Source organism: Panthera uncia, assembly GCF_023721935.1.
Source record: "Panthera uncia isolate 11264 chromosome D3 unlocalized genomic scaffold, Puncia_PCG_1.0 HiC_scaffold_8, whole genome shotgun sequence".
NCBI lineage: Eukaryota > Metazoa > Chordata > Mammalia > Carnivora > Felidae > Panthera > Panthera uncia.
Genome location: NW_026057586.1, coordinates 22659263 through 22671329, shown reverse-complemented (window position 1 = coordinate 22671329; position 12067 = coordinate 22659263).

Below are 12067 nucleotides of genomic sequence, written 5' to 3'. Positions count from 1 at the left end.
ATGTTAGTCTAATCTTTGTGTATTGATATAATTTAATCTTAAAAGTAGGATTTAGATACTACTATTTATAAATATTTTTATTAGAACTAGATATATCCATAAATAATGCTTTAAACTCTTCTCTTTGTTAGAAGTAACTTATCAAACTGTGCATATCTACTTGGCCAGTCACAGTTTTGTACTAATTATTATGCTAATCAAGAAAAGATTCAGATGAGGAAATAATTGATATTATAGGATTATATTATATATTCTTCTGGGTGTTGATGTATATATCAGTAACTATCATTCTGAGAGAGAGGGTTTTTTTTTTTTTTTTTAATGCTTTACCCCATTTTCTCTTATCCTCATAATCACGCTGTAATGTCATTGGTCCCAGATTAGGTGCAAAAACTGAGTGGCTGAGACACAAAAAGACTTAGTCCTTAGCTCAAGACGACACAACTAGTGACTGGCTGAGTGAGATCTGTTTGACCCCATGCCACTCTGCCTTTAATTTTACTGTAAGTCAAGATCATCTACCTGACTTTGCTCTCCATGTTATCCTGTCAGGATTCCTTGCAATGCTGGAGTGCAGTTTTTGTTTCCTCAAAGCTCTTGAAGACAGAGTATCAAATATCAAATGGATTTAACTGACCAACAAGTGAAAGTCAATGTTTGCATTTCTGGTCTTTGCAAATAAGCCTCATTTCTTTGTTTGGACCAGGAATTCTGTCTAGAATTCTAACCCTTGGCATAATTGTGGAATGCTCGTAGGTTCCAAGTGCTCATGGCTACTTCAGCCTGCTAAGTGTTCTCACCCCAACATCCACCCCACAGCTACCTTGCTTTCCAGTTTTATTTCTCTCTCCACCCTAATCTTTAGGAAAATACCTGATGAGAATTAAGTCCGTTAGGTGTTTTTGCTCATGTTTCTATTTGTTGCAGCCCGATATGCTGCACTGATTTCCAGCCTGCCCTGTCCTGTCCAGTCCATGCTCCAGAATGCCGTTGGAATGATCTTTAAATAATGAGGACATTTCCTCTGCTTAACTCCACATTTCCCACCCATGGAATTAGCCATCTATAGCTTACTATAAAAAATCAGTACCACAAGGTGCTGAGAGTCTAGCTCTAGCCTGCCTTCTCAGAGCCATCTTCTCTGTGAAAGTCCTCCAGGGTGTCCTGCATACCCGCCACACTAAACTTGTCAAAGCCTCTGTGTTAATTATTGTATTAATTTCTTAAGGTTCCTGTAACAAATTGCCACAAGTTTGGTGACTTAAAACAATAGAAATGTATATAGTAATGGTTGTGGTGGCCCAAAGTCCTACATCAGTATCACTGGCTCCAAATCAAAGGGTCAGAGGGCCTCTCTCTCTCTGGATGTGAGAATCTGTTCTATGTGTCTTGCAGCATCTGATGGCCACTAGCATTCTTTGAGGTATAGTCACATCACTCCTATCTCTGCTTCAATCATATGGCCTTCTGTTTTGTTATACTAAATTTCCCTCTGCTTCCCTTTTACAGAGATATTTAGGGCCCATGTGGATAATCTAGAATAATCTTCCCTCTCCTCTAACCCAAGATGGTTAATCATATCTACGAAATCGTTGCCATATGAAATGACATTTATAGGTCCTGAGGATTAGGGCTGTAAATTTATCTTTTGGGGGCCATTGTTTTGCCTACTAGAGTTATCTATAGCTGAGTAACATATTATCCCCAAAATTTAGCAACTTGCAAACAATATACATTATCTCATAGTTTCTGCAAGCCAGGAGTGTGGCTTCATTGGGGCCTTTGGGTCTGAGTCTCTCATAAGGCCATAGCTCCCACAAGACTTGATGTGGAAGAACTCACTTTCTGGATCACTCATGTAGTTGTTTTAATATTTAGTTCCTCATGGGTGGTTGGATTGAGGCCTCAGTTCTTCATGAGCTATTTTCTGGAAGCCTCTCTCAGTTACTTGCCACATGGACCTCTTTGTAGATCATCTCACATCATGGCAGCTTGCTTCATTAGAGAGAAAATGAGGACAGGGTAAGTGAGAGTGCCTCTGAGAGAGTGCTAGCAAGGCAGAAGACACAAGTGCTTTCCCTAATTGTGAAAGTCACATGCTATCACTTGCCTTGTTCCATACATGGGAAGGAAGTCATTAGGTCCACCCCACACTCAGGGGTTGGGGGCTGCCTAGGGGCATGAATACTTGGGAGCTGGGATCATTGGGAGCCTTGTCAGAACCTATCCACCTTAGCTCTGCAAACGTTGCTTGCCCTTTCACTCATGTGTGCCTTAGCATATGTCCCCTCATGCTGGTCCAAGCTATCTGCCGGGAGGATTGTTCCATGTGCTCCTACTCCAATCTCAAATGGCATTTCTATGGTGAAGTGTATTCCAGCAATATTTGGAACCCCACCAAATTTTATTTACACTTTTATGTCAGTTATAGCTATTCATAAATTTGACTCTTCTGTTAAACTAGGGGTCCTTTGAAGTCAGAGGCTCTGCCTTCTTCCTCCTCGGTACCTCTGTGGCAGTGTCTGACATAGAATTAGCACTCAATAAATACTGTTCCGAATACAGTTGTTTTCACAGTTGCATAATTTGGTGCTTATTTGATTGAAATGTCATTAAAGTTCATTATTCATAATTTTCCTCAAAGAATTTGACTTAATCTACTGGGCTTTAGTAGTGTTTCTTCAACTTTATTGCATAAATTTCTTGAGAATTATGTTAAAATGCAAATCCTTATTCTCTAAGCCTGAAATAGAGCTCAAAATTGTGAAGTTCTAACATGTTCCAAGCTGATGCCCATGTTGCTTGTCCGAGGACCACATTGTGAAGAGTGAAACATAGAGAAGTAAAAACAAGAATAATGTAAAAGAGGTTATAGGGAGGGATATTTGAGTTCAAAGTAAGGACATTTTCCAAAAGCAAAATTAGTATAAAAAAAGGATGGATGTGGGGCGCCTGGGTGGCGCAGTCGGTTAAGCGTCCGACTTCAGCCAGGTCACGATCTCGCGGTCCGTGAGTTCGAGCCCCGCGTCAGGCTCTGGGCTGATGGCTCGGAGCCTGGAGCCTGTTTCCGATTCTGTGTCTCCCTCTCTCTCTGCCCCTCCCCCGTTCATGCTCTGTCTCTCTCTGTCCCAAAAATAAAAAAAAAAAAAAAAAAAGGATGGATGTGGGGTGTGTAGATGTGTAGAGGGGGATGTATGGGTAGTTTGTGTGGGGCTGTGAACTAATGAGTTCATTTTTCCTAGGGTCAATCAGATGTGGGCTAGAAGTCCAATTGTTGGGGACAGAGGAGACTCAGGTAACAGAGTAAGTTGGGATTTTCTCAGTGACCTGTAGGATGCCGTGCTTCTGTTTAGGTCCTTAAGGATATCCATGCAATAAAACCTAAAACATATGTAATTGTATTCATTTTACCTATTGAACTTCTGCATAAGACTTAATTTTTAAAACACATTTGGCTACTTAGAATGCATACTCACACACACAATGCACACAGAAACACACAGGAGACACACTACACCAGAAGAGTGTCTGATTCTGTGAACCCTGATCAGAAAACATGGTCAAATGTTAAAGGAAAGATTCCTTGTAGCCCAGCTTTTCAGTTTGTTATACTCAAAATGTTTGATTAAATTGCAGTGATAATTCATGATCTACCAACAGTGTCCAATTGCTAAATACCTCAAAACCCCACTGAGTAAGCAAAGTGACTCCCGGAATCCACAGACCATATATTAGTGTGCTTTATTCCTAGGAGAGCCCCTCAGGCTGTCCTTCATTCTACGGCCTATTCATTCTTACTTTACAAAGAACTCTAAGAGACAATGTGACAAAAAGATGGGAGTCCAGTGATATGGTTGAGACTCCGCTTTGCCAAGAGTAACTCCTATAGTTTTCATCATGTCCCTTGCCCTCTCTGGCCTGTTTCCTCCCAGTAGGGTAGTTTGACATAACGGGTTGACAAACTTTCTGTAAAGAGCCAGATAGTAAGTATTTCATTCTTTGTGGGCTGCACAACCTCTGTTGCAGCTGTTCTGTTCAACTCTGGCGTAGACAATATGTAAACAAGAGTGTGGCTGTGTTCCAGTCAAACTTTATAAAAAACAGATGGTGAGCTAGATTTGGCCTGTGAGCCATACTTTGCTAGCTAACCTGTATTCTACAGAATCACTGTGCACCTGTCCAACTCAGAAGATTTGTGACCAAAAATTATATAGAATCTAATAAATTTTCACTAAGGTATTAATAGATTATACTGGCTTGAAATACATTTGCTTTTGAACAGGGAGCAGTATCCTAACTCAGAAGGATACAATTCCACAGAAGATTTTCAGGCATCCGGGTCAGGTAGCAGGCAGTGGTAGGGTTATTTTTGATTCAGGGATCTTCGGAGGGCCTTGAAATTATGGCAGGTTGGAAGTTACTTGCCCTGTCTATATGTAAGGTCAACCAGAGGGAACCATTAGCATTTGAGGGTCCCTGCTGAAGCCTTTCTGGGACTGCTTACTTGCCAGGACAGCTGGGAAACCACAAGGGGAACAATGAGCCCTGTTGGAACTGTAAATAATGAACTGACTGCAGTAGTTCTGCTCCATAGGGCCCCATACTGACTGCTATTCAATTGTAAATATCCCCTTTCTGCTGCTGTAAGGTAGGGCAGAGAGTCATTGCTATATATTATGCTAAATATTCCCTGGAATCCAACTGCAGGAAGAGAGAGAGGACAATGCAAGCAGCATAACCAACCCATTAACTTGCTGTACATCTGTTTCTGTCTCCCGATAACTCAATGTGCTAAGACAGCCCACGCCTTCCCTTTGAGACACATGGAGATTTTTATAGGTATGGAATGCATATATGTGTATATGAATGCATTGCTATTTGATTCCTTCAGTGGTACCTTTCCGGGGATGAGAGACTGACTTATACCATTTATTTTCCCTGCAGTGTTTTTCCTCTTTCACTTGGTCTTGTTCTGCCTTAGCTGATTCAGAGACTTTCCCCTGAGAGGGTATTGAATAGCTAGGCTGATATTTCAGAGATGGTTAAATTAATATTCATTTCCCATCTAGTGCCCATTGCCATCACCAAGACCTTAGCTTGGATTCCTAACCAATTACTGCATTAATTCTTTTTCTAGATGTGATCCTTTTATTTGCCAGTTTCCTAGATTGATTCCTTATTCACACTTGATTTTTTGGACTTGGAAATCCTGAACTCTGAACTCTGAACTATAACCTGGTCCTCAGGATGCCTGTTTCGGTATCTATTCTTTGAAGTTGATCTCTAGGCTTTTTTGATTCCTACTGAACTTTTGAAACTTTTCCTTGCTGGACATTGTATAGAACAGTGCTGTTCAAAAAGTAAATGTAATAGCTTCAGAACTTAAAGGGACCCTAGAAATCACTCATAACCCTTCTACTTTAAGATAATGGCTGCAAGGCCATAGATGATGCCTAATTGGCCAGTGTCATCCAGATTCCACCCAAAGGTCAGCTTTCCTGCTCCTTACCATCTTCCTCCCTGGGTAGGTTTTGTCCTTCTCTTGTGTTTGCGGAAAGAGTGTTTCCTCATACCCTCTCATGACTTGGTTCCAGACTTATGTTAGGAAGTGCGTGGCTCTCAGAAATTCTGGGGTATTCTGGGGTTTGTTAACATCATGCCCCCAATTCTTTAAAGTGTCATTAATTTAAGGATGTGTTTGTAGCACACATCTCCCAAATGTCCAGGTAAGATACAAGTGGTAATTTCTCAGCACAGCATGATATAAGTTAAAAATGGAACACAGCAGTGGGCATCCATGCTGTTAAAAAGCCTTTAGTCCTTCCATCCCTGGAGAATTTTTCTCTGTCTTTTTTTTTTTCAATAAACCCCAGCCTGCAGACGTATTGTCCAGATATTTCTCAGTTTTATTACCAAAAGTCTCTTCTCATAACCCCTTCTATAAGGCTTCTTTCAAGTGTCCTAATTCCTATTTACTCCTATAGAGCCCTGCAGCTCTCTTTTTCTTTACCATATACTCATTGATCAAAGTCCAGATTCCACCCACATTTCAGCCTGTCCTGCCCCCCACCATCTTCCTTGCTGGACACACCACTCCATTCTAGTACATTTGACAAAAAAAGTCTGAGTTCCTCACATTCTGAATATTTGTTCCCATAGTAACCTTATGAAATCATTCTAATAAATCAGGCTGTCCCACATAAAGTGAGGGAACTTGTGAGTTGAAGTACCTCTGTTTTCTTTCTCAATTTCTTATACCTAGAAAACAGGCAGAGAATTTAGACTAGACTCAGATTTCAAACTTCTTCCATTTTTAAGTCAATATTTTGAAAAGTGTTAAAAATATACTCAGTGGCTTTGAGAGAGAGAAGGAAAAGAATCTTCATGTTCGTTCTCTATGGTGAGAGTTTAGGCTGTGTCACATATGCACTTACACATTCTTATGTTTTCTTCTTCTTAAGTGCTTCTCCAACTTTTTCTGACCCAATGCAGAGGTAGGTAGAGGTCTCATGAATCAGCTTAACCTGTTTTCACTTGCAGGTGTGGCAAAATGGCCTCTCCTGAGGGTCTGTGTTTTGGAGGGAGGGTGTCGTTGGGAGTCCCTATTCTTGGATTCCAGCCCTCACTCTACAAATAACTTACCTGCATGACTTTAGTTAAATCATTTGACCTGTTTGGAATTCAATTTCCTGAAGGAATACTTCGACAGAAAAAAACAGGAAAATCAAACAAACATAGTTTTATGAAATAGAAGGTTATTCTCTGCTGTAACCAAGTGTCTGACCATTGTCAGCCTCTGCTGGTGTTTCAGTAGCTTTGTAGCGTTAGGCCAGCAACTCTGCAGTTCTCCTGGCTTGGCCTTATTGTCTCAATATGCAAGTTGTAGCTCCAGGCCTGGGGTCTGCAAGTAGAGCAGGAAAAAGGGGAGGGAAGTAGTTCTCTTCTGGTCTTTTCATCAGCCAAAGGAAGAGCCATCTCAGAAGCTCCCAGAAGACTTTTACTTATTTGGCAGAATCAAATGAATACTCCAGCTGCAAGGGAGGCTTAAATACTTAGCTGTTCCAGTCTCTGTGGTGGAGGCAGGGAGAAGAAAGGGATCGTGATTACCTGTGAGTGAGCCAACCCACACTGTCTACCACACCTTCCTTGTATATAAAAGGCAGAGGTTGTGCTAGAAATGACCTTGAAGACCTCTCTCAGCTCAACTGTTTGTAAATCTCTGAATAGGGAGAAAGAATTCAGTATGTGGCATCACTTTTATGTGTATTGCAGTTCCTGGCTTCTATGCAAGTCTTCTCCCAGGGAAATGTCCTCTAATATTATTCTAGGTACAGGTTGGGGGAGGAGTTGGAGAAAGAGTGCACCTATTTGGGTTTCTCCAGGCAATAATGTATTTCTCACATGGTAGCATGGTATCATCCCCAGAAGGAAACAGAGGAGACCAGTATTCATAAGACAATGCTGGTTTGACAATTCTAGGAAAGGTAAAAGATGAAAACATCTATTCAGACAGAAATATTCCTAGGAGAGGTAACACAGATATTGGTATTACATAATGCTTTTTCAGTTAAACTTATTTTAATGATTTTGGATTCTAGAAAATTTAGAAAATCAAGAGAAAAGCATTTTCATTAAAAAAATTCCTTTTCACGTATCAGTGAGATCTTACAGACGTGTGGCACAGGATGAGGGGAGGGGGGATTGGAGGAAGGTGGTCAGAGGTTTCAAACTACCAGATGTAAGATAAATATATACCAGAGATGTGAGGTACAACCTGACTGGAGCCAACACTGCTGCATAATATAGAGGAAAGTTGTAAAGAATAAATCCTATGAGTTTTCATCATAAGAAGAAAATATTTTACCTGTTTTTTTTTCTTTTTGTGTCTATGATTAGATGGATGTTAGCTGAACCTATTGTGGCGATCATCTCACCATGTATGTAAATGAAACCGTGATGCTGTATACCTTAAACATATATAGTGGTGCATGTCAATTATTTCTCAATAAAACTGGAAAAAATTTCATTTGTCTTCACTCATGTACCTCATATTGCATGGTTACAGTCTTACACGCATAGCATTTTGTGCTGTGATTTTTCCACTCACCATAATCAGGTTATTACTATTTTGCAGAAAGAGGTGTAAGAGGAAGTGAAATGGGGATGACTGAATGATATTGTAGAAGAGTGGAGAGAGAGGGATAGGATAATTTTGGCATCCTATTGAGAAACTTGCTTCCTTCACTGTTTGTATATGCGTTTTTTTGTGTGATTACAAAGATGAGGTCCTAGCAAAGGAAAGTTGGCTATGGCTACTGGGACAGGGGGATTCTCTTCAGGAATCCAAATAGGTCCTTAACATCCAAATACTTTTTGACTCTTCTTAACCACTTGTAGGAAATAGCTTTGACCTACTGTGCTCATCTCCCTTTGCTTTTTTGAAGAAAGCTGTTTTATAGTATTTCTTTAGAAGGACATATTTGCTTACTATATGCATTAAGCACATTCTGAGAGGAAAATGTGCTTTCTCACCAGGAATGGATCCTCTCCTACCAGGACCACACATAGAAAAACTGATAGGAACCAGGCAGAGTATATAATGTGTGATTTCCTCAGTGAGAAATAACAGAGAATGGTTGACAGGTATTAAGTGGAGAGTACCCAACCTTGTCCTCAGATCTTCATTTGTTTAATTTTATATGAATTTGTGGGTGTTTGAGTCTCTCTTCTGGTATACCAGGGTTGGGATCTTCATTTTTGAGCATAATGGTTGCTCACAAATCATTGTGGTTTGCCATGTTTGAGAAGTATTACACTGATGACTCTGGCCTTTTTTCTGTTTCTGGACATAGAATTGTAGAAGATCTAGTAAGGGTAAGTTAAATATTTTAGGAATTGTTAATGCAGCTTGCTAGTGATGTTAAGTTTTCCTCCCTTTTGAGCACACAGGATTGCATTTTTTGGCTTCTTTGTGGTTAGTTGGGGCAGTATAACTAGTTTTTAAAAATGGGTTATAAGCTTAAGTGATGAGTTACTCCCATGCTAAATAATTTAATTATGTATTTATGCGTGAGAACCTTTAGAGCTTTCTTTTCCTCCAGTACAAGTAACTAAAAATGTTCAAGATCGTGGCTTCTCTGTTGTCTGTTCACAAAGAGCAGATCCCTTGGGGAAACTGATAAAAAGGAATGAGAAATACACCTTTGTTGGTAAGCCATTTAATTTTGGGGGATATTTACTTCTATTCCAAAACTTAAGTGTATTCTGACTGTAAAGCCTTCTTCTAACCTGGAAATAATTTGAGATATTTTACCTCAGGCTATAAAGAAAAAGTGAAACTGTCAGGGCACATCAAAAGTTTAAATATAACATATAAATAAAGATTTACTCAATAGAAAGGGAATTGGCCCTAGTTCTTCCTTCCCCTGGTGATTGGTTATATAACTTGTGGCATATCACTTGATTATCCAGTGGTACTCTCAGTTCTTTTAAGAAAGACAGGATCATGACATGTCTTTCCTTTTATTTATCTAGTTTTCTAGATAATGAGTTGGTTCCCTATCATCTTCAGAAGGAAACCAATTACCGTGAGTTTGAACCATGTCAATTCTTACACTTATTAAAGCTCAAATTATCTGTCCCATGTAAGTGTCTCTTTGAATCGGCTCCTATGTACATTTGGAATCACCCTGGTAGTCTTTGATACATTCCATTTTCTTTGTTTGTTTTTGAGATGATAGATATGTTTATTAAGTGTTTGTGGTAATAATTTTGCAATCACATCATCACATTCTATGTATTTTTTATTTAATTTTTTATTTTTTTAAATTAACATCCAAATTAGCATGTAGTGCAACAGTGATTTCAGGAGTAGATTCCTTAGTGCCCCTTACCCATTTAGCCCATCCCCCCTCCCACAATCCCTCCAGTAACCCTCAGTTTGTTCTCCATATTTATGAGTCTCTTGTGTTTTGTCCCCCTCCCTGTTTTTATATTATTTTTGTTTTCCTTCCCTTATGTTCATCTGTTTTGTCTCTTAAAGTCCTCATATGAGTGAAGTTATTTGATTTTTGTCTTTCTCTGACTAATTTCACCTAGCATAATACCCTCTAGTTCCATCCACGTAATTGCAAATGACAAGATTTCATTCTTTTTGATTGCTGAGTAATACTTCATTGTGTATATATATATATATATATATATATATATATACACACACACACACACACCACATCTTCTTTATCCATTCATCCATCGATGGACATTTGGGCTCTTTCTATACTTTGGCTATTATTGATAGTGCTGATGAACATGGGGGTGCATGTGTCCCTTCAAAACAGCACACTTGTATCCCTTGGATAAATGCCTACTAGTGCAACTGCTGGGTCGTAGGGTAGTTCTATTTTCAGTTTTTTGAGGGACCTCCATACTGTTTTCCAGAGTGGCTGCCCCAGCTTTCATTCCCACCAACAATGCAAAAGGGATCCTCTTTCTCTGCATCCTCACCAACATCTGTTGTTGCCTGAGTTGTTAATGTGAGCCATTCTGACAGGTGTCAGGTGATATCTCATTGTGGTTTTGATTTGTATCTCCCTGATGATGAGTGATGGTGAGCATTTTTTCATGTGCCAGTTGGCCATCTGGATGTCTTCTTTGGAGAAGTGTCTCTTCATGTCTTTTGCCCATTTCTTTGCTGGATTATTTGTTTTGTGGGTGTTGAGTTTGAGAAGTTCTTTAAAGATTTTGGATACTAACCTTTTATCTGATATGTCATTTGCAAATATCTTCTCCCATTACGTTGGTTGCCTTTTAGTTTTGCTGATTGTTTCCTTCACTGTGCAGAAGCTTTTTATTTTGATGAGGTCCCAGTAGTTCATTTTTGCTTTTGTTTCTCTTGCCTCAAGAGACGTGTTGAGTAAGAAGTTGCTGTGGCCAAGATCACAGAGGTTTTTGCCTGCTTTCTCCTCGATTTTGATGGCTTCCTGTCTTACATTGAGGTCTTTCATCCATTTTGAGTTTATTTTTGTGTATGGTGTCCATTCTCTCTGTTATGTCAAGATATTCTAGGCCCCAACCAGGGATCACCCATTTATCCAAGAGGCTTAAGTTTCCTTTAATGGAATAGAGTTTTAAGACCAAAGTCTGGACTTGTTATTGGTAGTAGTTTTGTCAGATTCTTCTAAACTGTTAATGGACAGATGTAGGGAAAAAATTATGTATGTATGATATGTTGTGAGTTCATACAGATATTTCCAATTAAAGTTCAGGACTGTAAGACTTAACTTCCATGTTACTGTTGGGATATGGTTTTCCATGGATATCTTTTGTTTCTGAAAAATGTGGAAAGCAGAGACAGTGACCATCTTAGTTCTAGGCTATCTTCTGAAGGATATTTGTATAGCACACAGCTTTAAAAGAAAGATAATGTCTCTCCTCTGGAACAAAGGGTGGATTTGTTTACTGTCTAGTGTAAAAAAGATAATCTCCTTCCAGGACAAAGACTAGTGTAACATCCAGGGTTCTTTAAGAGAAATAGAACCGATAGGATAGGTATATTAAGGGAAAAAAAAAGAAATTTGGCTCATGTGATTGTGGGGACTGACAAGTTAAAAATCTCTGTGGCAGGGCTGCCGCATGTCTAGAAACTCAGGCAGGAATTGATGTTGCAGTCTTGAGGCAGAATTTATTCTCCAGTGTTTACTGTTAAGGCCTTCAACTTACTGAGTGATCTCCTTTACTTATAATAAATTGATTGTAGGTGTTAATTATTATCTATAGGATACCTGCACAGCAACACTTAGACTAGTATTTGATTAAATCACTAGATAATCGTCACTTAGTGCTATGGTGAAAAAATGAACCATCACAAGCAGGTTTGCTTGCAACTCTTCTAAAAGATTCAGTTTCCCTAAACTCCAGGTTATTCAGCTGTTAGGCAGACTTACTGCATGTGCAGGGATCTAGGTTCCTCTGTGTCACCATTATGAGTTTTGGTTGTTTTTTTTTTTGTTTTTTTTTTTGCAGGGGGTGGGGCAGAGAGAATTGATGCAAACATAATGCTCATGCT